This window comes from Parasteatoda tepidariorum, chromosome 8 (assembly GCF_043381705.1).
Source record: "Parasteatoda tepidariorum isolate YZ-2023 chromosome 8, CAS_Ptep_4.0, whole genome shotgun sequence".
NCBI classification, from domain to species: Eukaryota; Metazoa; Arthropoda; class Arachnida; order Araneae; family Theridiidae; genus Parasteatoda; species Parasteatoda tepidariorum.
In genome coordinates, this window is record NC_092211.1 from 50,601,812 (window position 1) to 50,628,720 (window position 26,909).

General features: G+C 27.5%; 1 protein-coding gene across 1 annotated transcript in view; it reads right to left on the minus strand.

Annotated features, from left to right (window-relative positions):
* LOC107446121 (nuclear receptor coactivator 2) overlaps positions 1-26,909 on the minus strand; it is a 103,131-nt gene that overhangs the window by 43,405 nt on the left and 32,817 nt on the right. The gene's annotated exons all lie outside the window — the stretch shown is intronic.

Below are 26,909 nucleotides of genomic sequence, written 5' to 3' on the forward strand. Positions count from 1 at the left end.
AACAAATTTGTTTGATTGTTCAACGTCGGTTATAAAATAAAATATAAAAAAATCCGAAAAAGACATTTTTTTAATTCAATAATCGTATTATCAATAAAATTCTTAAAATAACATGTTTTATACCAGATTTCGCAGGCCTAGTCCAGTCTAATTTTAAATTTGTTTCTGGTACAAAATATTTCCTGAAAGTGAATAAAATAAGCTGAAGTACAGTTTTTTGAAGATTTCTTATAAACGTTGATAATATTCATTAGAGTTTGTTCTTTATTCTTGAATTAGGTCATTTCATTTTGAATTGAAAAGTTCGAGAAAGATTAATGCAAATTTTTATAAATTTTGCCACATCTTTTTACTGGCGTTTCATTTAAATAATTTTATAAAAATAACCAAAATATCAAATAAATTATGGTTAATTGTTTAACCATAATTTATTTGTAATAACCATAATATTGTTTAAATAAAAATATAATTACCGGTCTGAAAAACCATTACTAGTTTAATATATTTTCAGTCTCGGAACCCCTGTGACCTTTCCACGGAACCTTAGAGCTCCGTGGAACACCATTTGGGAATCACCACTGTAGAATACTTGTGACCCAAAAAATATCTTAGTGTGCTTCATTCTGGTAAAAAACATGAATTTAAAAACTAGAATAATATTATGATATACAACCATCTATTAAATCGTGTTTTTCTTTTACTTTTTCATCATATAAAAGATGTGTCCACTTTAAGAAAGATTTAAAGCACAGGAAAATTCTATGAAAACACCACCTTAGGAAAAAGTGTGCCTTATCACTACATTACCTCAAGCTCTTTTCATAAGATAAATCATGACATTTTTCTCCTTTATGACAATATAAATTTTCAAAAGCAAATATGCATTTGTCTTATAAATTTCTGTGACCCTAAAAATATCTTAAGATACTTTATTCCGATAATAAAACACATGAATATTAAAATTAAAATAATATTATGATAATCAACTATCGATTAAATCGGGTTTTTTTTTTTATGTATTCTTTTTCTTCATTTAAAATATATTGTCTAGTTTACAAAAGGTTAAAGCACAAGAAAATTCCACAAAAACATTATCTTTAGAAAAAGTGTGCCAAGATCTTTCTATGAAATAAGGTTGCAACATTAAATAAATAATTCCAAGAAATTAAAGCGGTATGATATTCGATTAAAAACTTCATTCATTTAAAAAAAATTACAAATTGGAAATTCCAATTAGCTATTCCTATTCCTGGAATTTCCTGTTATTTCCAATTTGTATATTTTTCAAGAGAATGAAATTTGTAATCAAATATTAAGGTTACAACGTTTTTACATTTCCATTCTTCATGACAATATGAATTTTCAAAAGCAAATATGTATTTTAAAAAAAAAAATCGTTTTTGTCTTATAAATTTCACATATTCTTAACGAATATTCTTTAATATTATTTCAAAATTNCGTATTTTTAACATACTTTTGATGCGGAACATCACTAAAGGTACAAGAAAATTAAAGTTTATCTTTTACCTTCATTAACTTAAAAAAAAAACCTGTAAAGGAACACTTGCTCCTTAACTGGTTTTTCATCGTTTGGTGATCCAGTGAATAAACATCCTCTTATCTCAGTACTTTATTATGCTTTGATGCTTAAAAAAAATAAAACGTAACTTCAATAACTATATTTTGAATTCTCTTTTCCACAGTGAGAAAATTAAAACTATTACATGAAATTAATTCCACTTCAAACATATAAATACAAACACTCACCTTATAATTTTTTCAAAGAAACAAGGTGTTGCGGAGATAATAACAAATTCAAAAAATTTCCCAGAAAAGTCTATTTGACCAGGAAATCCAAAACATTACTAGATGACTTCCTATTGTTTGGCAGTAAGCTATTGTTACCAATCAATCAAAAGAAAAACTTTCAAATTCTTATTTTTAATCAATATATATGAAATGTTCCTTCACTGGGTAGTGTTCCTTCACTGGTTGGTTTACCCTACAAATCACACAGGGGAACACATATTTCTTCATGAAATTTTTAAATTTCCTCTCTCAAAACTACAGTTTTGATGGGTTTTTTTTTAATGACAATTTTAGTCTTTGGCGAAATGTACAAGCTTAAAAACGTTATATATAACAGGGGTCACATAAAGGTTACAACGAACTTCTAAAGGAGTTAGGGCAAAACATCAAAATTAAAATTTCATAGGCACCCATGCCAGAAAATGTCATCATACGCCGTTAGGGGCGCTGCTTCCCAATAATGAACTGTTTCTTCGTGAGTTTTCGAACAGATCATATTAGAGACATTTCCGGTCATGGGTACCCTATGCAATTTTAATTTTGATGTTTTGCCCTAACTCCCCTAAAAATTCGTTGCAATATTTATGCTACCCGCTGTTACGTTTATTACGTATATTACGTTTTTAAACGTGTACATTTCCACAAAAAAAAGACTAAAAATGTTATTTTAAAACAAATTTGTTCGGTTGTTCAACGACGGTTATAAAATAAAATATTAAAAAAAATCCGAGAAAGAAATTTTTTTAAATTCAATAATCGTATTATCAATAAAACTCTTAAAATAACATGTTTTATACCAAATTTTGCAGGCCTAGTCCAGTCTAATTTTAAATTTGTTTTTGGTACAAAATATTTCTTGAAAATGAATAAAATAAGTTGAATTATAGTTTTTTTGAAGATTTTTTATAAACGTTGATAATATTCATCAGAGTTCGTTCTTTATTCTTGAATTAGGTCATTTCATTTTGAATTGAAAAGTTCGAGAAATATTATTGCAAATTTTTATAAATTTTGCTATATCTTTTTACTGGCGTTTTATTTAAATAATTTTATAAAAATAACCAAAATATCAAATAAATTATGGTTCAAATAAATAAATTATGTTTAAATAAAAATATAATTACAGGTTTGAAAAATCATTACTAGTTTAATAAATTTTAACTCTCGGAACCCCTGTGACGTCTCCACGGAACCTTAGAGCTCCGCGGAACACCATTTGGGAACCACCATTGTAGAATACTAGTGACCTAAAAAATATCTTACTGTGCTTCATTCCGGTAAAAAGCATGAATTTAAAATTTAAAAATTAGAATAATATTATGATAAACGACCATCTATTAAATCGTGTTTTTCTTTTACTTTCTCATCTTATAAAAGATGTGTCCACTTTAAGAAAGGTTTAAAGCACAGGAAAATTCTATGAAAACACCACCTTAGGAAAAAGTGTGCCTTATCACTACATTGCCTCAAGCTCTTTTCATAAAATAAATCATGACATTTTTCTTCATTTTGACAATATAAATTTTCAAGAGCAATAATAAATATAAATTTCTGTGACCCTAAAAATATCTTAAGATGCTTTATTCTGATAAAAACATGAAAATTAAAAATTAAAATAATATTATGATAATCAACTATCTATTAAATCATTTTTTTTTTTNAAAATAATATTATGATAATCAACTATCGATTAAATCGGGTTTTTTTTTTGATGTATTCTTTTTCTTCATTTAAAATATATTGTCTAGTTTAAAAAAGGTTAAAGCATAGGAAAATTTCACAAAAACATTATCTTTAGAAAAAGTGTGCCAAGATCTTTCTATGAAATAAGGTTGCAACATTAAATAAATAATTCCTAGAAATTAAAGCGGTATGATATTCGATTAAAAACTTCATTCATTTAAAAAAATTTACAAATTGGAAATTCCAATTAGTTACTCCTATTCCTGGAATTTCCTGTTATTTCCAATTTGTATATTTTTCAAGCGAATGAAATTTGTAATCAAATATTAAGGTTACAACGTATTTACATTTCCGTTCTTCATGACAATATGAATTTTCAAAAGCAAATATGTATTTTTAAAAAAAAATCGCGTTTGTCTTATAAATTTCACATAATCTTAACGAATATTCTTTTATATTATTTCAAAATTTGAAGAGGTTGGCGTGGTTTTATAAATCGAAACCCTCACAAAACCACGATTTCTCTGGTCTACTCCAGGTGCGGTGCGTGTATGAGAGAAAATCATTCTTCTCAGTCGACGCATAGAACCTATCTTCATCGAGAAGCGATTACAGCTGCTCCATCATTTCCGTCCCTTGCATAAAAAGAAATCTTGATACTTCTCTTGCCAAGACAGCTGTTGTACGAGAAGGGGTGGACGCTTTCCCATGCAAGCAGCCATAATGCTCCATTGCCCCCTCTCCCCCCACGCCCCTCAGTGAAAGAAAGGATGGGGGCCCCTCATATTATACACGTAAAAAAAAGGCTCTCTTCTTTAGGTAACACCGTTTCTGGGTCTGATGTCGAAAAGAAATTCCGAAATGTTTTGAGAATAAACGTTTTTTGGGGAAACAATTAGAAAGAAAATTCAAGTTAATTTAACAGTAATATCATGAACGCATAGGAAGATACAAAATTATTCAATAAATCGAAAATTCGAACATCCTAAAACATTTTAGATGAACTAATGATTGTGTTGGCATTTTAAAAGTTGGGTAACTCTTCTTTAGGTAACACCGTTTCTGGGTCTGATGTTGAAAAGAAATTCCGAAATGTTTTGAGCATTAGCGTTTTTTGGGAAAAACAGTTAGAAAGAAAATTTCATTTCATTTAACAGTAATATCATGAGCGCATAGGAAGATACAAAATTATTCAATAAATCAAAAATTCAAACATCAAAAATCGTAATTCCTAAAACATTTTTGATAAAATAATAACTTTGTTGGCATTTTAAAAATTATACAATGTGTATTGATTTCTGAAACAGAAAACAATACCATGAAAGGAAGTACACATATTATTTAAACAAGTACAGTTCACAATTCGCGAGAATATAAAATTATCCCGATGAATAGGGTTCTTGTCAGCATAAGCATTTACTAACTAAAATTAATAATAAATTAATAAATAAATTAATTAATTATTAAACAAAATAATTATTAAAAATTAATAAGCATATTGAATTGAAATAGGAGGGTAAAACTCCCAAAACTACTTTACTAACTACTCCAGTTTCTCAACTACTTTTACCACCACTACTGCCAGTTTTAACTAATATTACTTTTAACTACTTTTTAGTAAACAGATTTTTTTTATTATTTTTAGTTTGAATTTTGTGGAGGAAAAAAAAAATAATGTTCAGCAAGTTATTCCTGACAACGTAGAAACAGGGAAGTCAAACAATTTCATGAAGTTATATAAAACTATTTTCACACAACTTTTTGCGTAGGTTTCATTTTTCTAACTCAATTAGTAGCTATATTTTATTATAAGCATGATATAAACATTAAGATATAATCATTGGAGATATAGCAAACTACTAAGTAATAAATATTAATTATATGGTATATAAATTAATAATTGGATTTACTAATAGTTGATTTATACGAGAAATAATAATAAAGATTAACAACACAGTGTACATTATAAATTATTAGCTTAATTGATAGTTAAGTTATACGAGTAGTAATAACAATAAAAGATTAATTACAAAGTGCATTATAGATTATTCCTTGGCTTACGAGTAATATTTGTTAATTTTAAGAGAATTTGTTAACTTATACGAGTATATAATTTATGGCTAATAGTTAATATATACGAGTAATAATTATAAAGATAAATTACACGATATATGATTATAAGATAAGTTATACCAGTAATAATAATAACGATCAAAACAATACACATTACTTCAAACTTCCTAAGGATTATAAACACTCCTTAGCTTTATTAATAGTTAAGCTATGTGAGTTAATTACACGATACTTATTATAAATTATTTCCTTTCCGTTTGCAGAATAATTAATTTTAAAAAAAATAAATAATTAAAAAACAGTCAAGCAGTGAAAATTAGAAATTTTATTAAAGAAGACACAACAATTTTTTAGAAAACAGCCTTAGTCTCAAAACCGCAGAACTCATGCATGTCTTAGAGAAAAAGAAAAAGTTATCGGAAAGAAGAACAGCTGTCGAATCTTTCATTTCAATATGAGTAAAAACGTGACTTTTGACACGTAGCCTGATAACTTGGGCCTCCTACTCTCTTCCCAAATGGTTTAATGAACTCATTGAACATATGTATACATTCTTATAGAATATTTTATTCAAATCAATCTCGTCTGGAGATATTAGATCTTTAATGTCACACATCGGTTGGTGAGATATTTTATTTAGTTATTAATTATATGATGGTCTACAGGTAATATAATAAGTTATAATAATCAAAATTATTTAGAAAAACAGTTTGTTATTTAAAAGAAATCACGATTTTCATATAGGTAACATGACGTTCCCGACTATTATTCGGTGGTGGAAATTCCAGAGACATTTGAAGAGCCAACCTAAGATATAATTCGACGCAAAAATGTCACCTTAATTGAGATGTGACTTATCACTATAACTACCTAAAGTTTTTCTGATTTATAGACTTTGACTATTATTCGGCGGTGGAAATTCCAGAAACATGTAAGTACCAACCTAAGAAATAATTCGATGCAAAAATGTCACCCTAATTGAGATGTGACTAATCACTATAACTACCTAAAGTTTTTCTGATTTATAGACTTTTGACTATTATTCGGTGGCGAAAATTCCAGAAACATGTAGGTACCAACCTAAGAAATAATTCGATGGAAAAATGTCACCTTAATTGAGATGTGACTTATCACTATAACTATCTAAAGTTTTTCTGATTTATAGACTTTTGACTATTATTCGGCGGTGGAAATTCCAGAAACATGGAAGTACCAACCTAAGAAATAATTCGATGCAAAAATGTCGCCTTGTTTGGGATGTGACTTATCACTATAACTACCTTAAGTCTTTCTGATTTATAGACTTTTGATGAAGTAACATTATTTAAACACAACAAAATTTAAAATTCGCAATATTGAGCGTTAGTACCAATTCAACGTAGCATTATTATATTTTTTGTAAATATTAAGTAAATATTTGCTATTAATGTATAACATTATGTTTTAAGTCATCACTATGTTTCGATGTGATTAGTTGTTTTCATTCAGAATCTAAGCGTCGGTATTATTTGTAGCTGAATTTTGTGGAATGGTTTGAACTAAGGGAGAAAATGCAGTTTAAAATGTGCTTACTTAATTATGGCACAGGATTTCAAGTTAATAAATAATAAAAAAATAATAAACGAAACGATAAAATGAGTTTCTGGCTGATAGACTACACTTGTTCTAGAAAAGTGCCTTAAAGCTAACTGTAGGTACACTGAGAAAAAAGTATGGTTAAAGTACCAGAATATGGTAAAATTTATCTCGCGTTTCTCGCTCTATGGAGAACATCAAAAAGCTCGTTAATTTTTACTGAATCACTTAGGTAATGATTTAGGTAAAATAAACAATATAATATGGTTTTAATTTGGGGAGTTACCCTGAGGTATAAAAACCATTTTTTGGGTCAAATTCACTTAATAGTTTTGTATTTGCTACTAAATGTGTGATAATAAGAACTATAATTTTGAAAGCCAGATTTTCCGGTAAACCGCTACCATATGAAAGGAATAATAGCCAAATTATGACAATTAAATGTAAGGACTTTTCCATAAGGATAAAGTATAGTAACTCAATTATTTCGTTCTTCATAATTATGTTGGTGAAACAAAAGATTCATATTATTAATGTAAATATATGCATATATTTTGATCTGAAATTAGATGAATCCGATGTATTATAATTTTAATATATAAAAGGTAGCCAACACAAGAAAATATCAGATAAGTTCAAAACAAAATGTTGCATTTTCGCAATTGTATTCTTAAATGGTTTAATCCGAAGCTACCAGTCTTGTAATTTTGAGTCCAACCCCAAAGAACTCCGAGATCAAGCATTAAAACTAACTCTCCTTAGTAGAGGACTTCTTGATGGCACTCGACTGCATTTACGTAATAATGAAAAGAAAACCTGGCCACGGTTAGCCCGATGGTCAGGGGATTCTTTTTGGTAATGTGCTTATTAAAAATGTTTTGATGGAAAAAAAATGTAGTATAAAATGTGTTTACTTTTAAATGGGCCACGGTGGCGCAAGGGATAAAGTATTTGCCTCACAATAAGGAGAGCATAAGTTCGAATCCCATCGGTGGTTTTGATTGATACGAATTCTGCACCCGGCTACAGAGTTGAACATTGATTGTCGTAATTTCAGGATTGGTTCGGCTGTTCCATGCCGGTTATTAAATAAAATTTAATACTTGATGAAGCAACCTGATTCCTCGAGCTAACATTGACTTCAAAATATAAAAGGTAAATATAAAAGGTAAAGGTAAAAAAGTAATAAGCGAAATGTTTTAATTGATGTTTGGCTGATTGCCCGCTCTGTAAAGTAGCAAAAATTAAAACCTACTACTCTCTTAATGCAAAAATATCACTTATTTGTAAGCAATCACAAATCTTCGTTACCTTTGTACCTTTTGCGATGTCAGTTGATTCGACTAATAACATTTGTTATGGTAACATTAACTTGTGCTTTTTGTTTTGATCAATAGAAAAAAAATGCAGTATAAAATATGTTTACGTTAAGTACTTGATACATATCGTACATTGATCTGACAAAAAGCTACAAATCAGTAACTAATTAAATAAACAATAAGCGCAACGTTTAAACAGGTTTCTGGCTAATTGCCCACACACACTCCAGAAAGTAGTAAAACTCAAAATTTATAGTAACACTATTCTCTTAATACACGTGCAACACACGTCACATTTACAAAATCATAAATCGTCATTCTATTTGCTGATGTAAGTTGATTCGCGATGGATTTATCATTTAAAACGATTCATAAGAGAACGAGAAAAAAAAACTATCCACAGTTTCTGTTCGTTAATTTGTCACATTAATGTAGGAGGGTTATTAAAATAGAAGTGGGCAGTTAATTCATCCAACCGTTTCCGTTGCTTCATGTTGCTGTTTCCGTTTCTTTCATTCTCTGCTGTGCCATAGTTTTTTTCTGTCCTTTTTTTTACGCTGCTTATCGATTCTCGCTTATTTTAAAGATTAAGAATAAATATTAAGTTTCATTACATTAATAATTTCTTCTCTGAGAAATAATAGCGTTTATTGTTATTTTTAAAGAAAACATTTCTTATCCATCCTTTTATTTCGATTTCTTTTGTTGTTGTTATCTCATCTCTATAAAGATGTCCTATTTTTTTTTTACTAGTATCGTTATCGTTTTTATTATAACGATAGAACAATTTAATTTTTCTTCCGCTTTCGACTTTTTAGTTTTATTTATATTTGCAGATGTAACTCCTTGTTTAAAGTGTCTAAGTGAGTTAAAAGTAACAAGCATTTTTTGGCGTAATTTGAAGAAAAAAAAGAAGAAGAAAACGATTCTTGACTATTAGAGATAGCTGAGTCGCGGTAGCTCAGATAAAAGAGCGCTTGCCTCCCAGTGAGGCGAAGCAGGTTCAAATCCCAGGGGTATCTGGTTGGTATGAATCTTTCTCCCGGCTCGCTCTGACTACAGTGCTGCTAACCGTGAGACGTTTTCGTGGTTTTTCACTCCATGTAACGCAAATGCGAGTTAGTTTTGTCAAAAAGTCTACCACGTAGACTAGTTTATCCCATTATTTGATCCAGAAGTGTTCTCGTCTTCTGGATTGAGTTAAAAAAAAAAAGAGTTGAACATTGATAGTTGCAAACTCAGAATCGGGTCAAGACCGGTTGTAAAATAAAATATTAAAGATAGCTTATTAGGTTGTGGAAGATAAAAAAAATATATAATCATATTTCTTTTAAGATTGTGTTTCGTGGTCTTCAATATGAATTGTTACATAAATTATTCTTCGATAATTTAAACTAAAGTATGAATTAAGAAAAGTCCTTTCAATACAGTATCATCTTAATTTTTTGATTCATATGATTCATCTTAGATAAGTAAATTTCACAAAAAGGTGAAGAAAAAAAAAGGTTTTTAAAAGAGAAATCAAAAGGTAAATTTCAATAATTATTTATAAGATATGCACAAGCGCAATTTTAAAATAAAATAAAAAAAATGCCGATAAATAATAAACATGTCCTGATATTATGGCGGCTAATCCATAACGCCTAAATGGAATTTATTATCTCCAATAATTCTTTGCTAATTCTGTGAAAATTATGGAGTGCGACAAAGTTTTAGATAGCTCCAACACCGGTATATTACATTTATGTCATAGCATTTTTCGATGATATAATACCGCCTAGAATCTAACATTTGATTCAGAAATTCTTAACTTGATATATGCAGGTTTTCACATTCTCACTAGCTTATATAATTTTTTTCCATGTTTGAAATCTTAATGAAAAAAATTTATTTCAATCAAAAGGACTTAAAGATACAATTTTATAGTATATATATAAGTAATATACAGATATAATATATAGATATACTCATACAATTTTGTAAAACGTATGTATGACAAACTAACACGAAATCAAATTATAAATTTAAGTCAGTTTGTCCAGTGCATCATATAGGCAAAATATATTACATGACTATAATTATTTCTTTTCTTCATTAATTTAATTATTTTTATTTTATTTTACGAAAGACGTGAAAGAGAGCTTATACAGAAAGAAAAATACTTGATAGTACTGCTGTGTCGGTATTGATCATAAAAGAATAGGCAATATACAATCAAAGTTGAATCAAACTAAAGTTAGGGCATAAAATAAATATGTCTGGCCGTCATTGGAATGTTATAAAAATATAAAGCAAAAACGAGATGCAAGTTTATAATTTCAATCAGCCACATAATCGCACGTAGCAAAATATTACATTTTCCCAATTTATATATAACAGTAGTTATTATTTCTTCTTCTTTTTTTTTTTTTTTTTTNTTTTTTTTTTTTTTTTTTTTTTTTTTTTTTTTTTTTTTTTTTTTTTTTTTTTTTTTTTGCAACATAAAATTCAGTTTATATTCACTAAGATTAAACTGAGTCTGAATTAATCATTAACGCTTAAATTAAAGTTATTTCACAAACAAATAAATAAATGAATAAACAATTAAAAACTAACCTTTATGACGTAATAAGAAAAACGAGGCTAAAACGGGATACAAGTTATAGCTTTAGTCTGCCAGTAAAATGTGACACATAGTCGGACGTAGCGAATTATTACGCTCCTATTTATTGTTTTATTTTTATTTTTTGAGAAACGAAAAAACAAGTTTATAGTCACCCAGAGAGAAAATATGAAATTGAATCTGAACTGGCATGAAGAGAAAGATAAAAACTTTCAAGATAACCACATTTTACTCATTTTAACCGAATATCCCTTTGGGTAAAAGGAAGAAGAAAAAATAAAAAAATCCGACATTGACCCAAAGCCAGCGGGAGGATACAAAACTCAAAGTGGTAAAAATTCCACCTGTAAACGCGGAAGCGGGCAAGTTCCTCAAAGCAAAATTAGCAGGTATGGCATACGCGGTATATGTCCGGTTACCGTACTGTTTAGAAACAAAATAAAAACGAAATTATACAAATTTTTAAAAAAAAATTATAACATTTCTGACGAGATGGAGACATGTCAAATCGTGATTAACATATCCAAAAAATAGTAAGGGGGGGGATTGATGGTTCCGAGATATTGTGCAATAAACTGACGGAACTACATCACCATCTTGTTCACACCCACTTCGAAAATTTGACATTCTAGTTGGCTATCATCACTGTTATTAAAACGCGGAGAGAGAGTTCGGATCTTCTCTGATGTGGATTTGACAGCCATTTCTTTGGGGTGACGGAATTGCAAAGGTATGAATGAGAAGAAAAAAAGAGAATATTTTCCTTTTTAAATTGTAGACCATATCAAAAGGTGTAAGAGGTAAAACAAGATTAAATTCTTTCGACGATGTTTAATTTAAATTCGTGTTTTGAAAATGGAACATTTCTTACTTATTTGCGAAATTAAAAAAAGTTGAATGAAAAAAAACTTCTTTTTTTTTTAAATTTTTGACATAAGAGTAAGAAGCGAATTACAGTAGTATACATTGTGTAATGTTTAATTTAAATTCCAGTTTTGAAAGTGGAAATATTTTTGAACATTTCGTTATGATTTACGAATTTTAATAGTAAAACAACTAAATATTTCTTTTTCTTTTTAAATATAGAAGGAAAAAAAACAATACATGGAAATAGGAAGCGGTAAGAATGTGAAGTATAAAGGAAAATAAATTTTTATACTACAAGGATAATTTTAATGTTTTGTTTGAGAAGTGGAAATTTATTCTGTTCAAATAATAATTTGGGAATTCTCTGACAAATTTTTAAAGGGTACATCCCATCAACTTTGGCAAGGAAAAAGTCCTAAAAGAAATAAAATAGCTGAGCTACATTGCCTATGTAAGCAACGTCACATTAAGTTTTATTTCCGCAAAAAGAAACGAACAACAATATGGAAAAAATGTTAAAACACACAGTAAACTCTATAAAAAATAAACAATCGAACAATACATGAAAAACAGGAAGTAATAATGAAAATACTACAATGTTACTGTTATATATCACAGCAATATAACAAGTTTTATTGCAGAAGTATGAAACAAGCATGTGGAAAATATTCAAAAGTACAAAAAACAATCAAAACAAATAATGAAACTCTGGAGTAAAGATATGCTATAATGGAATATATGAAGTAATAATAAAAGTACTCCGAAAACATCCCATTTTTTATTGCGGCAGAAAGAAAGCTATTACAATAGTTGAAAAAAATAATAAATAAAAAACACAGCATACCATGAAAAGCACAATGTTATAGTAGTGCTATTACTACTAATATAACGTGACAAATAGTATGATTATCATGCGTACGCTGTGTCTAGAGCTGCACAATGGGCTATTGGCGACGGCCTGAGAAACATTCCTGACGATGATCCGAAGACATGGCTTCCCCGCTTTGGTAGCCTGACGACCTGTGCATTTTAACGAGAACATTTTAACGAGGGCCGATACTTTGCACCCTCGGTTACTACCCAGGCAGATCAAAGTGGTCACCCACTCACTCACTGGCCGCTGCCAGTGATGCTGGACTTCAGTGTTCTACTGGGAACCGTGTCTTTATGATCAGTCCACTGCGGGACTCAACACCACGCTATAATTAGGACGCAATAAATAAAAATATGCATTGCTTATGTATATCCATTTTTAATATCGTTAAAATGTACCCGAAAAAATTGTAAGGAAATAATAAATGAACATGTGAAAAAACTTCGTTCATTTGCTCTAGTATAGTTGCCGGTTAACATATTTGTGGGTTAAGTTTTGACAAAATATAAAAATATATATCACTTTTGAAGTGATATTAGTTGGCAAGTATGCTATTACACAAGTAACTTCTTTTAGAAGATTTTATAAACTGTAAAAAAAATAATAAAAAAATAATTAAATAAATAAAATAAAATAAAAAGAGAAAATTATGGTTTCTATGTACTTCTATCATAATTTTTTATTTACTTATTTATTTGTTTCATTTTAGTTCTCGAACTTTTCTTTGACTCTCTAAATAAATGAACTTTCCAAACGAAACTGTATGAAATACTTAAAAACATTGTAGCTTTGTTTTTAATACATGTACGCAACACATGTACGCGAAACGAGAAAGTTGCTTGTTTGAAATTTTTCTATATCAGTGAAAAACAATAATCCTTCGGAAATTCAAAAATTATTTTAAGAAATAATTTTAAAATACATTGACACTCAAAATCTTTTCTTGAAATAACCCACATTTCGCAGATAAAATTGTTTTTATCAAGTAATGTTATCTTTAGTTAAATTAGTTTAAATTATAAAAAATCATTGTTTTTTAGAAATGTAATTTTACCTTATTTGATATTAAATAACGGAACTGTAAAGGTAATTGTCATAATCAGTAGTTCCAATCAAGCGTTAGAATTAGAACATAAACATTCATTTCCTTAGAGATGGTTATCTAATAAATGTATATTTTCTTAACATCAATATTATTTTTATATCAATAAAATTAATCAGGAATAAAAGGAGACAAACTCAATTATTTTGTAAAGATAAATAAATTTAGATTTTTCTCTGTTACTTTATTGTTAGAGCTCTCAAGTCTAAAAACAAATTTTAAAAAAATATCTTATGCCGAATATAGATCATGTGATTACTGAATTTTACCTGTTGACAATTGAGACTTAATAAGCCAAAATAAAGAAAATAATAAGAATAATTGTGCTAAATGCATATACGATAGACGGCAAGTCAACAAGAAAAAGTGGTGACTTAAATTAAATAAGTAACCGGTCACTGCTTCTTATCATTTTTTTTAATTGAAGATTGTTTAGTAATAAAAATACATCAATGCAACAAAAAAAAACTCAGGAAAACAGTATTCTCATTAAAATGNACACAGGAAACTCTATAAAAAATAAACTATCGAAGAATACATGAAAAATAGGAAGTAATAATGAAAATACTACAATGTTACTGTTATATATAACAGCACTATAACAAGTTTTATTGCAGAAGTATGAAACAAACATGTGAGAAATATTCAAAAGTACAAAAAACAATCAAAACAAATAATGAAACTCTAGAGTAAAGATATGCTATAATGGAATATATGATATGAAGTAATAATAAAAGTACGACGAAAACATCCCATTTTTTATTGCGACAGAAAGAAAGCTATTACGTTATTTGAAAAATAATAAATAAAAAACACAGCATACCATGAAAAGAACCATATTATAGTAGAACGAATACTACTAATATAACGCGACAAATAGTATGAGTATAATGCGTACGTTGTGTCTAGGGCTACACAATGGGCTATTGGCGACGGCCTGAAAAATATCCCTGACGATGATCCGAAGACATGGCTTCCCCGCTTTGGTAGCCTGATAACCTGCGCGGGAGGTCGAGAAGATTTTAACGAGGGCCGATACTTTGCACCCTCGGTTACTACCCAGGCTGATCAAAATGGTCACCCACTCGCTCACTGAGCGCTGCCAGTGATGCTGGACTTCAGTGTTCTACTGGGAACCGTATCTTTATGATCAGTCCACTACGGGACTTAGCACCACGTTATAATTAGGAAGCAATAAATAAAAATATGCATTACTTATGTATATCCATTTTTAATATCGTTAAAATGCACCCGAAAAAATTGTAAGGAAATAACAAATGAACATGTTAAAAAACTTCGCTTATTGCTATAACATAGTTGCCGATTAATATATTTGTGGGTTAAGTTTTGACAAAATATGAAAATATTTCTCCTAAAAATTTTGAATCCATTTCTGATTTACTGCCACTTTAAAAATATCATTCTTGAAAGCGATATAAGTTGGCAAGTATGCTATTACACAAGTAACTTCTTTTAGAAGATTTTATAAACTGTAGCGTACATGTACGCGAAACGAGAAAGTTGCTTATTTGAAATATTTCTATATCAGTGAAAAACAATAATCCTTCTGAAATTCAACAATTATTTTAAGAAATAATTTTAAAATACATTGACACTCAAAAACTTTTCTTGAAATAACCCACATTTCGCAGATAAAATTGTTTTTATCAAGTAATGTTATCTTTAGTTAAATTAGTTTAAATTATAAAAAATCATTGTTTTTTAGAAATGTAATTTTACCTTATTTGATATTAAATAACGGAACTGTAAAGGTAATTGTCATAATCAGTAGTTCCAATCAAGCGTTAGAATTAGAACATAAACATTCATTTCCTTAGAGATGGTTATCTAATAAATGTATATTTTCTTAACATCAATATTATTTTTATATCAATAAAATTAATCAGGAATAAAAGGAGACAAACTCAATTATTTTGTAAAGATAAATAAATTTAGATTTTTCTCTGTTACTTTATTGTTAGAGCTCTGAAGTCTAAAAACAAATTATAAAAAAATATCCTATGCCGAATATAGATCATGTCATTACTGAATTTTACCTGTTGACAATTGAGACTTAATAAGCCAAAATAAAGAAAATAATAAGAATAATTGTGCTAAATGCATATACGATAGACGGCAAGTCAACAAGAAAAAGTGGTGACTTAAATTAAATAAGTAACCGGTCACTGCTTCTTATCATTTTTTTTAATTGAAGATTGTTTAGTAATAAAAATACATCAATGCAACAAAAAAAAACTCAGGAAAACAGTATTCTCATTAAAATGTTCAACAGAGTTTTCGTTAAAATTCATTAAAATTATACTACTGATGAATCCACGATTCATTAGCTTGAATAGACCAGAAAACAATCACTCGTCACATGACAAGTCAACAAAAAAAGTGGCGACTTAAATAAACCACCGGCCATTTTTCCCTTTTTTTTTCTTTTTCTGAAAATTGTTTAATAATAAAAATACATCAACGCAGAAAGACGGAAGAACAGAATTTTCATTAAAATATCTAATATCTCCATTCAAAATTTTGATCCTTCCGATTTCATCAGTTTGTGGTAGCAAGATTCTTATGGTTCTTTAGCAATTCAAATAGTTAAAATGTACACACACATTAAAATTATAACTATGTACACATTAAAATGTAATTTGCCTCCCAAAATATTTTTAAATAAAAAAGTTCCTTAAAGTAAGAATGTTTAATTAAATTTTGTCCCACATTTATTATTTTTATTGAATTAACCTTAGATTATTTCTAATGCGAATTATTTTTAAAATAATTCACTGTGATACGAATATTTTTAATGTGAATATTTTTTAAACAATACATTTTTTTTCCGGCTTGGATAATTTAATACAAGCAACAAAAAAAAAAGTTTGCATAAAGTGGCTATTAAGGGCCTATCGATTTCGGTCACCAACTCATTAGGTGTGAGGAAAAAGTGGCTACTAAGTTTTAGAGTATACCGGCCATTGGCAACTAAATGAAAATTCAAATTTTCAGGTTTTCAATACGGCATAATTCTTACGAATATTTTTACAAACACTCCCTACTCATAATGCAAAGCACTGCATTTTTTTAAAAAATAAAAAGTTCCACGATTTTGAGTTAAAATGCAAAATGTTAAATATAAACCTTTTTGCTTATTTAAAAAAAGCAAGAACTTAAAATCATAAAAATTTACTTCAAAAAGTCGATTATTAAGAGGCGCAAAAATAAATAGCAGTTTAAATGTAAAAACTAATGAAATTTGCAATCAAACAGACTTTTAAAAGTAAATCATATGGCCATAAGCTTGGAAGGCCAAAACTTAAAAAAAAAAAAAAAAAATTATCAAATCCTGCTATCTACACGCCATTACAATCGAACTAATTCCCGAATCGTTTTATTAGTAACGCATATTTTACCTATGATAGATAATTTTAGACAAATGTGCATCTAAAATTGACGCAAAACAGGTGGGTAAATTTCTAGTGGTATTTTCATTTCCGACAACGGGAAGTGAACAGTGTATAAGAAGAGTTCATCTGCCTGCGATGGGTTTAAGAAAATTGTAGGTAGATGAACTTAATTTTGCACTTGATTGTTATTTCACAATTTTTATGCGCGTGTCAAACAAGTATCTTAATTTAAAAAAATTTATGTACAGAAAATACATACCCTAAACAACAAATTTATTATCTGTATTTTAAAACATATTGAATCACTTATACATATGTTTCTTTTTATTTATTTTTTTTAATAATAATTTCTAAGGTTTTCGCGACATTTTTCGTAATTTTTTTTATCATTTCGAGACACCTAAAATGCAGCCTTTAATGACTTTATTTTTGATAAAGAATTCTAAAACCACATAGTAAGAGCGGTGTTCAGAGCACACTCCGTATATCAGTAGTGGATTATGTATCTCTGAAATTTCAAGAAAATAATTATTTACAAAAAAACAAATAAAATTATCTATACATAAATAAATAAAAAAATTTGTCATTTTATTCAGATTTTATAATTATTTTTTTAAGAATGATTTTTAATATTCTGGTAACACTTTTAGTATTTTTTTCTTTTTAATCATTTCAAGACACATAAAATGTAGCCAGCCTTTAATGACTTTATTTTTGATAAAAAATTCTAAAAATACATAGTACGGGCGGTGTTCAGTGTACACTCTGGTGAACTGAGTGTGTCTAATATTTTCTCCGACGATAATTAATACAATAAAAAAAATATATAAAAAAAAATTCATTCAAGATAAGATGAAGGAAGTGCTAAGAGAGAGGGCGGCAGGCATTAGCACCGGTGGAAATGACCACACCCGTCAAGAGAGCCTTCGTCAACCACTTGACACAATCAAAGAGATTCCATAATCAGCAGAATAAAAAAAAAAGTATATTGCAAAATAAAAATACACATACAGCGTTAAAAAAAAAAAAAAATCATTTTTTTTTTTTGAAAAGTCTATGCCTCCCGGGTCTATAGACCTAGTCAGCAGGTGTCTAGGCAAGAGTCTTAACAAGTGATATCGAAAGTAGGAAGAAAAATTTCTATGTAAAGAAAAAAAGAGGCGGAACACATGTGGCCAGAAATTGTGGGTGGAAATGAGTTGGTTTCATTTTTCTTACCACATATGATGATTTGCAAGGCATATATGTATGATTAAGTTCCCGGAACCGGTAATTCGAAGAGGCTGAGGCCCGATATTAGGGGAGCGGGTTTACCTGGGGATAAATTGAGTTTCTTCTGGTAATTTAGATAAGTATTCGGAAATTTCAAAAATATCATATCGTCTTTTGATGACTTGGCTTATTAAGACTTGGGTCTATGCTAAATAAGGAAAGAAATTGTTTCAGATATAAATTTAATTATTATAATGATGATGTTTGTCTGAGGAGGAAAATAAAAAAAAAACTAAATATTCTCAATTGAGAGTAGAAATAAGTACAAGAACGATTTAGGTTGCCCCAGGGGTGTGCTGCACAATAAATGCCTTTTAGATTAATTATAATAGATTTTTGAAATTTTTGACGTCATAGACTGTTTTTTTATTCGACATTCTCTATAAATATAAAGAAACAATCCAGTCATCAAGTAAGAAGAAAAAAAGACAGTAGACGAAATTAAAAATATACGCAAAATACGAATGTATGTATGAAAAATAATTGAGATAGTGCTGCAAAATTTTAATGACTTCACATTTAGCCAATCTTTTTTACTTTAATTTGAATTTTCCGTTAGTTTTATTCATTATAAATGAATATTTGTTACAAATATATAAAGCTTGTTATTCTACATAACTTTTAAATACATAACTTCTTGTGTATAGTTTTAAGTATACTTAATATTATGGGATTTGCCTATTACGCTTGTGTATAAATAGCGAAATCTAAAATTCCTGTTAGTATACTGAGAAAAAAATATGGTTAAAACAACCAGAATATGGTTAAATTTACCGTGTTTTTGGCTTTATAGGAACACCAAAAAACTTGGTAATTTTTATGTGAGAAAATTTGGTAAATGTGGTAAAATTTGAGAATTTTATCATGATACTTTAGAGCGTGGCATAAAAACCATTTATCAGGTTAAAATCACTTTTCAACTATGTATTTTTTACTAAGCGTGCGTAATAAGAAATATAATTTTGAAAACCGAATTTTCCAATAAACCATTACCAAATGAATGGTTTAAATACCGTATGTTTTTGTTTTCAATATCAAAAGTAATGTTTTTTTTTCTTTCCAGAAATGAAATTGGTAATTTTACCAGAATTTTTTCCACCGCGTAGATTTCCACAAAATAAAAAAATCTTGATCTAACGTATTGTTTTCAGAGGTCAAAGGAAATAATGCATCACAGTATTAAATCGAATTTATAATAGAATTTAAAAAAAGCAAAATCTAAAATTTTTTTTCTTCGGAATTTAGAAAAATATTTTAGTAATTTCTGTAATTGAAGTTAATAAGTTTTTTATGCTATATGTTTGAAAATTTTCCACCATAATATAATTTGACAAGATTTAAAGATTTTATTATTCAGGTACTTTAGAGTATGGCATAAAAATAACAATATAACATAAAATATAACATAAAAACATAACATAAAAAGCCATTCAGTGTTTATTTACTTAACATTCCTGTATACACAGAAAGGTACAAAATAAGATTTTTTTTGTAAGTTGTAGATATAATAGTAAATTAGACTAACATAATTTAAAGAAAAAAATTCTAAATGAATAATGAATTACTAGCACTGTAATTTAAATATACACTAAAATTAATAAATTTGTAAATTTTTACTTCTCTGGAATAAATTTTATTAAACAGAATTTAAAAAAACGTCGAAAAAAACACAACAAATTCCGAAGGTTTACTTTTTATTCACAGCAAAGAAATGAGAGATTTCATTGCTTTTAGTAAAATAAATGAAAATTACAATTACTTATAAATTGTTGAAAACGTTTTACGTTTTGTTTGTCACGGTAAGCGTTCAATACCCCTTAATCAATGATGCCGTAATTTTTAAAATTACAAAGTAAATCTCCAAAGCAAATACATTATAAAACCAGAACCTAAACTATAATTACAACATAATTTAAAACAAAAATAGACCAACGGAAAACATAAAATATATAATCCTTATAAAAGTAATTTTAGCTCATACAATACTGGTCCAAAGATCCATAGTTTTATAACAATCACAATAAAGAATCAGAATTTATTTTCTAAGCCTTAAACAGCAAAATTATTTATTCCATCAGTATATAACAACATGTATTCCATTGACCCATTTTTCTCTCAAGAAAAAGAAAATTTTATATCTTTTATACAGCATAATATTTATCGCCAAAATAACTATTTTCCCCAAATAATAAACATAAAAAATAGCAATAGTTTAGATTTTCAATTCATAATAAACTCAATACAAGCCAGTGATAGCATATTAGCCAGCCATAGCATATTAGCTGCAATAAATAACGTATATAAATTAAGAACAAAAAAAGAAAATATTTTTCAAAAACGAAGAATGAATAGATTCTAGCAAATGTTTAGTAATGGGAAAGAATAACCGAACTCAATGAATACTATACGGTCATTGAGCCTGGATAATAAAAACAACTTTTTTTGTTGCATACATTTTAAATTCAAAAGCAAATTTTGATATATTATCAATTTTTATGCCTAGAAAGCAATTTATAGCCAATATTCTTAAATTACTTCCTTCTTATACGCATTTGTTTAAATTTTTAAAAAAGTATCTACAGAAAGAAAAAAAAAACTAGAGAGTGATTAAAAAAATTAATAAATCAAATCTTAAAACGGAAAATGAAGTTGTAAATCAACTTATTTTCTGAAATTTTCCGAAAAAAAAAATCAATACAGTGTTTCTTGGCTCTATGTACCACCAAAAAGCTCGGTTATTTTTATTTAAGCGCATCGGTAAGGACTTTTGTAAAATCAAGGGTTTTACAAAAATCAATTAATTTGGTTTCATAATACGTGATAAAATTAGGTAAAAGTGGTAAAATTTTGTAATTTTATCATGATACCTTAGTGCATGACTATATAGAGATAAAACCGATTACTCGATAAAAACCATTTATTTGGTTACATTTATTTTACAGTATTGTAGTTTTTAATAAACGTGTGGTTATAAGAGTTATAATTTTGAAAACCAAAATTTTCCAATGAACTGTAACCATATGAACAAAAGAATTACAAAATGAATAGTTTAAACCATATATATTGGTTTTCTTAAATTAAAAAATATATATTTGATTTTTTTAAACCAAAAATTTAATAACTGATTGATTGTGTTAATTTAATTAATAAATTTATAAAAACTAATAAGTTAAATAAATAAAATTAATTAGAAATGTCAATAAAAGAAAAACAGATGAAGACAAAAATATACTTCAGCTGAAGAAACAAGGCTTTCATTTTCGCAAAGCTTCAAAATTCGTAAAATAGCTGCACACACTGTAAAAAAATTCCAAATCGAATCCCGGTAAAAAAATACTGGCATCCTGAGTGCAGGAATTTTTACCGTAAAAAACTATTTTTAGCGTAAAATACGGAGCAAAAAACTGTTATATCGTTATTCTTAAAACAATATTTACTGTAAAATCACTGAATCACTGTAAATAAATAAGACTGTAAAATCACTGATTCGCTGTAGTTAAATAAATATTATAAAAGTTACGGTATAAAATCTTTATAGTAAGAAGGAATTTTACGAATGCGGCACACGGGGTACCAGTAGTTTTTACAGTAATTGAATCCCAAATTTTTACAGTACAGTAGGCTGGAGAAAAAAAAATTTCTAGCTGCAAATCAGACCATTCTAACTTAAATGTTTGTACGGGTATCTATCACTTTAGTTCACAAATTGCTCAACGCTGCGCTGTAAATGGTGCTTATATTAAATTCATTGTTTTATATTTTACCTCAATCAGAAGCATCATCTGGTGACAAACTAAGAGAGAGATTATGAAAATTGTTGAGACCAAAACCCTTTAGTTTCTTAAGCAGCAGGCAGCAAAACGTACATTTCAACCTTTTTCCTTTTTTTAAATTGATTTTCTAAATCGTTTGTCATTTGTGGGAGACCAGATACAAACACTTCACGTTAATAGACAACAAAAAAAACGAGCCAATAATTTATTAACTGTTTTATACATACATATTCCTCTTCACTCCAAATTGGACCATAGGGCTTCTATCATAGCTTTCAATCTATTCTTCATTTGTGGCTAGTTATTTTACCTCTCTTCACGTTTTACCCATTGTTTTCAATTTGTTTAAAATCGTCCTGAGCCAAGAATTTTTAGGTCTTCCTCTTTTTCTATTGCCCTGAGGGTTCCAATCAAATACTTGTTTTGCTTTAAATTTCTCAGGTTTATGTAGAAACATGACCAAACCATTTACATTTTGTATAACTATTTTATACAAGATCTATTTTTATAAATGACCAAACCATTTACATTTTGAATAACTATTTTATGCAAGATCTATTTTTATAAATATTTACTCAAATAGACATTAAGTCAAGCAAAGAACTGTTTAGTTAGTTTCCAAAAAAAGGTTTTTTTTTCCATCTCTATTAAAAGAATTACAATAGACATGATGGTAAATACATTCCACAGAGAACCTTAAGTGAACAACAAAAATGACACAGCATTGAATTTATAAATTAAATCTAGAAAAATAATTACGGATATTGCCGAATCGCTATATAAGCAGCATACAAAATTAGCATAAACCCAATATTTCGAGACACGCATGTTAGCACAATGCTTATTAATGTTGTGTTACTGAGCGCTTAGAATGATAAAAGCTAAACGAAATAATCGCAATTCAGGGTGTGGTCATAAGAATAACTATAACACTTTAGCTACGGTTACGACTTCCTAGTTGACAAATTAAGTATAACGAGACTTTATAAGACGAGGCTGAGAATTATTGCTGGGCAACGAAAAGTTTAAATGAGGTCTTTTATTTTAAACGTCCAATTTGTATTGGGAAACAATAAATGTTCATAATTCAAGGCGTTCTGATTTCTAAGACAGAAGTTATTCTTTCAGTTGAGAAAATTCATTTTTTAAGCAGATTTGTAGGCTATATTTCAAAATAATGGTCAAAATGATAAAAAAAAAGAAAATTAAAAAATAGAAAAACAACAAAAATAACATATAATTTTGTTGTTTTCATCATTTGTCTAATCAAACATATGTTTCAGCTCTTTTATATAGATACAAAAAAAAATATATCATAACAATATGTCAATGTTTCATTTTAACAGAATTTACAGCTTTCTAATTTATGTAATACTGAAACATACTCCTAATAGTTAAAGCTCAATTTATAAATTCAAAATTAACTAACTTGATTAAAAACTAGTAGTTTTGATTCAACTAGTTCAAAATTAGTTAAATAGATTGAAAATTATTTTTGTAAAATATTTTTAACAATATAAATTGAGTTTAAAACTACATTCATTAAAATTTCATTTTTAATAATTCAAAATTGTAAAATTATACAGATAAAAATTTGGTTTTAAAAATTTTATTAATTCAATAAAAATTATATTCTTCGAAATTATTTCAATACCACTCAAAATAAATAAAACATAACGTAAAATTAATTGAATACAATTTAATTGAAATTAATTAATTGAGTTCTACTTAGTGAACACATTTACCATTGACCATAATTTTTACGTTTTAAATAAAACCAATTGCGTGACATAAGAACACTGAAAATACGATTTATGCAAAGTCAATTAGCAGCAGTTATTTCTGTTCCAGCTATTGATAGTTATTAATGGATTTTTATTCTTTTTAAAAATACTCTACAGAAAAATAATAGAAAGTCAAAAACTCATATAATTTTAAAAACAAAGCATAATGATTAATGACGCATAAATTCATTAATATACTATTGTGGTGAAAATATTTTTCCACAAATCATTAATCATTGTTGAAATATGAACTTGAACACATTGTTGTATGAAAAAATATAGTAAAATATTAAAAATTTGAGAAAGTTTTACGACGAAACTCTTACAACAAATGTAATATACTGGAACCATAATTTGGAACTTGACATCATTTCAAATGACTGTTTACATTGCAATGCAATAAAAAACATAGAAAAAAGTTTTATCTTTACTCCTCAAAGATAAATACGGACGTACGGAGAAAAAATTCTAGCAAAATTACGTATTTATTACCGTACAAATGCAATATATTAGAAACGAATTTGAAACTTGACATTATTTCAAATGACTGTTCATATAACTATGAAATAAAAAAAACATGGAGAGAAATTTTATCTTTAATCCTGAAAGATAAATACGGAGAAAAAAATTCTAGTAAAATTACCGTACTGTATGGTAATGACATTTTTGGTTTAAAAAAATGTGGTTAATAAAACCGAAATATACGGTATTTGAACTATTCATTCGGTACTTTTTCCGTCACGGTTTACTGAAAATTCTGGTATTAAAAATTATGGTTCTTATTACCACACATTTAGTAAAAAAACTAAAACGGAAAAAATTGTTTTAATGCTATGCTCTAAGTTATCATAATAAAATTACCAAATTTTATCACACATCATTAATCCATATTTTATTGTTAATTTTATCAAATCACTTCGGTAATATTTACGGAGCTTTTTAGTGTCCCCAGAGATCCAGAAACACGGTAAGCTTTACCATATTGTGGTAGTTTTGACAATACTTTTTTATTCACAGTATATTTTCCCAACAATTTCTTTTCGTTTGGTTATCAAATTGCGTTGTATTTATTAAAATATTAATAAGATTTCAAACATTTCTCATTAATTTATATAAATTTTCTTATGTAAAATAAAGGTTACCTAAAATTTCGTCAGTTTTCGTAAAAAATTATTAAATTTGGACACGCTAATATTAATAAGGCAACTAATACAATTCTGAGGCATAGGTAAACGATACTAATGATGCTATATAAATTCAAGTTTTGTTAGGAATATTTAAATAAATAAATAAACTCAATAATGATTAATGAAATGGAGAGCTAAGGGTTATTTAAAAAGAGCAGCATAAATTTTGTCTTTAAAAGTTACAATCCATGTAAACATGTTTATTTTTTTTTTTTTTACTTTAATTTTTGATAGATAAAAATTATTCTCATGAAATATACGATACTATTGATAGTTTGATAGCGATGTCGTAATTGACGAGCAATAGGTCATCAGTTTATCATTTAGAATCGAATGATTGGTCTCTATAAATTAATCATTGATAGCTTAAGAGCGATCAAATAGAATATTGCCAAAAATCGAGCAAGTACTCAACTAAATGAAATTGCATTAAGAAATGAGTATTCTGAAGTAACATTGTATTATTATTGTACTTAGTTATTATCATTATTCCGTAGCCTTCTTAAAGAATTTAATAATCGACATAACTAATATTCAATTTACAAAAAATTAAAAAAAAAAAATTTTTTTATTATTATTTACTTTTCTCTTTTAATTTCTTTTAATTATTTCATTTATTTATTTAATTTTTATTATTTTTATTTTTATTTATTTTAATTATTTATTCATTTGTAATAATTAATAATTGATAAGGAAAATAATAAATAAGGTGAAATTGAATTACGAATTGAGTATTCTGAAGCTCCATTCACTTTTATTATTATTTCTCAAGATTTTGAAAGAATTTCAGTTGTTATAACTAAAAATTACCAGATAAATTAAAAATGAGGGGAAAAATTTCAAATAAAAAATTAACATTACCTTTCGTTATTATCATTATTCCCTAGCGTTCTTAAAAAATTTAATAATCGACATAACTAATATTAAATTTACAAAAAAATACTAATATTTTAAATTTTTATTTATTTATTTATTATTTTATTTTATTTATGTATTTATTTATTAGCAATAATAAATAATTGATAAGGAAAATAATAAATAAGGTGAAATTGAATTACGAACTGAGCATTCTGAATCTCTCTTTTTATTATTTTTTAGTATTTTGAACGGATATCAGTGGTTATAACTAATGCCGTTTAAAAATGCTTTACCGAATTTCAAAATAATAACTTGTAAAAGGTTAATTAGTTTCTTTCAAATTTAGAAGTTTTCAAAATAATCTAATACATTTACAAATTAAAAATATTCATGTAATTTTATACTTTATTTATAACTTTTTCTAGAAATAAATAATCAGTTTGGAAAAAAAAATTGTAAATAGTTCTTTTGTATGTTTTCATAAGCAATTTAAATAACCTCATTCAGAACTCGATGTAATAATTTTTTTCTAAAAGCAATAAAAGAGCTCAATAATGTAATCAAATCAACAAAACAATTGTTGATAAATTTAATAGCAATAAAAACTAATCATTAAATAAAAAAAATACATGAAAATCCTAATTTTCAAATATTTAGCCATAATAAACACAATTTATTTCGAGAACAATAATTATAAATGGAAGAATAATTAAAAACG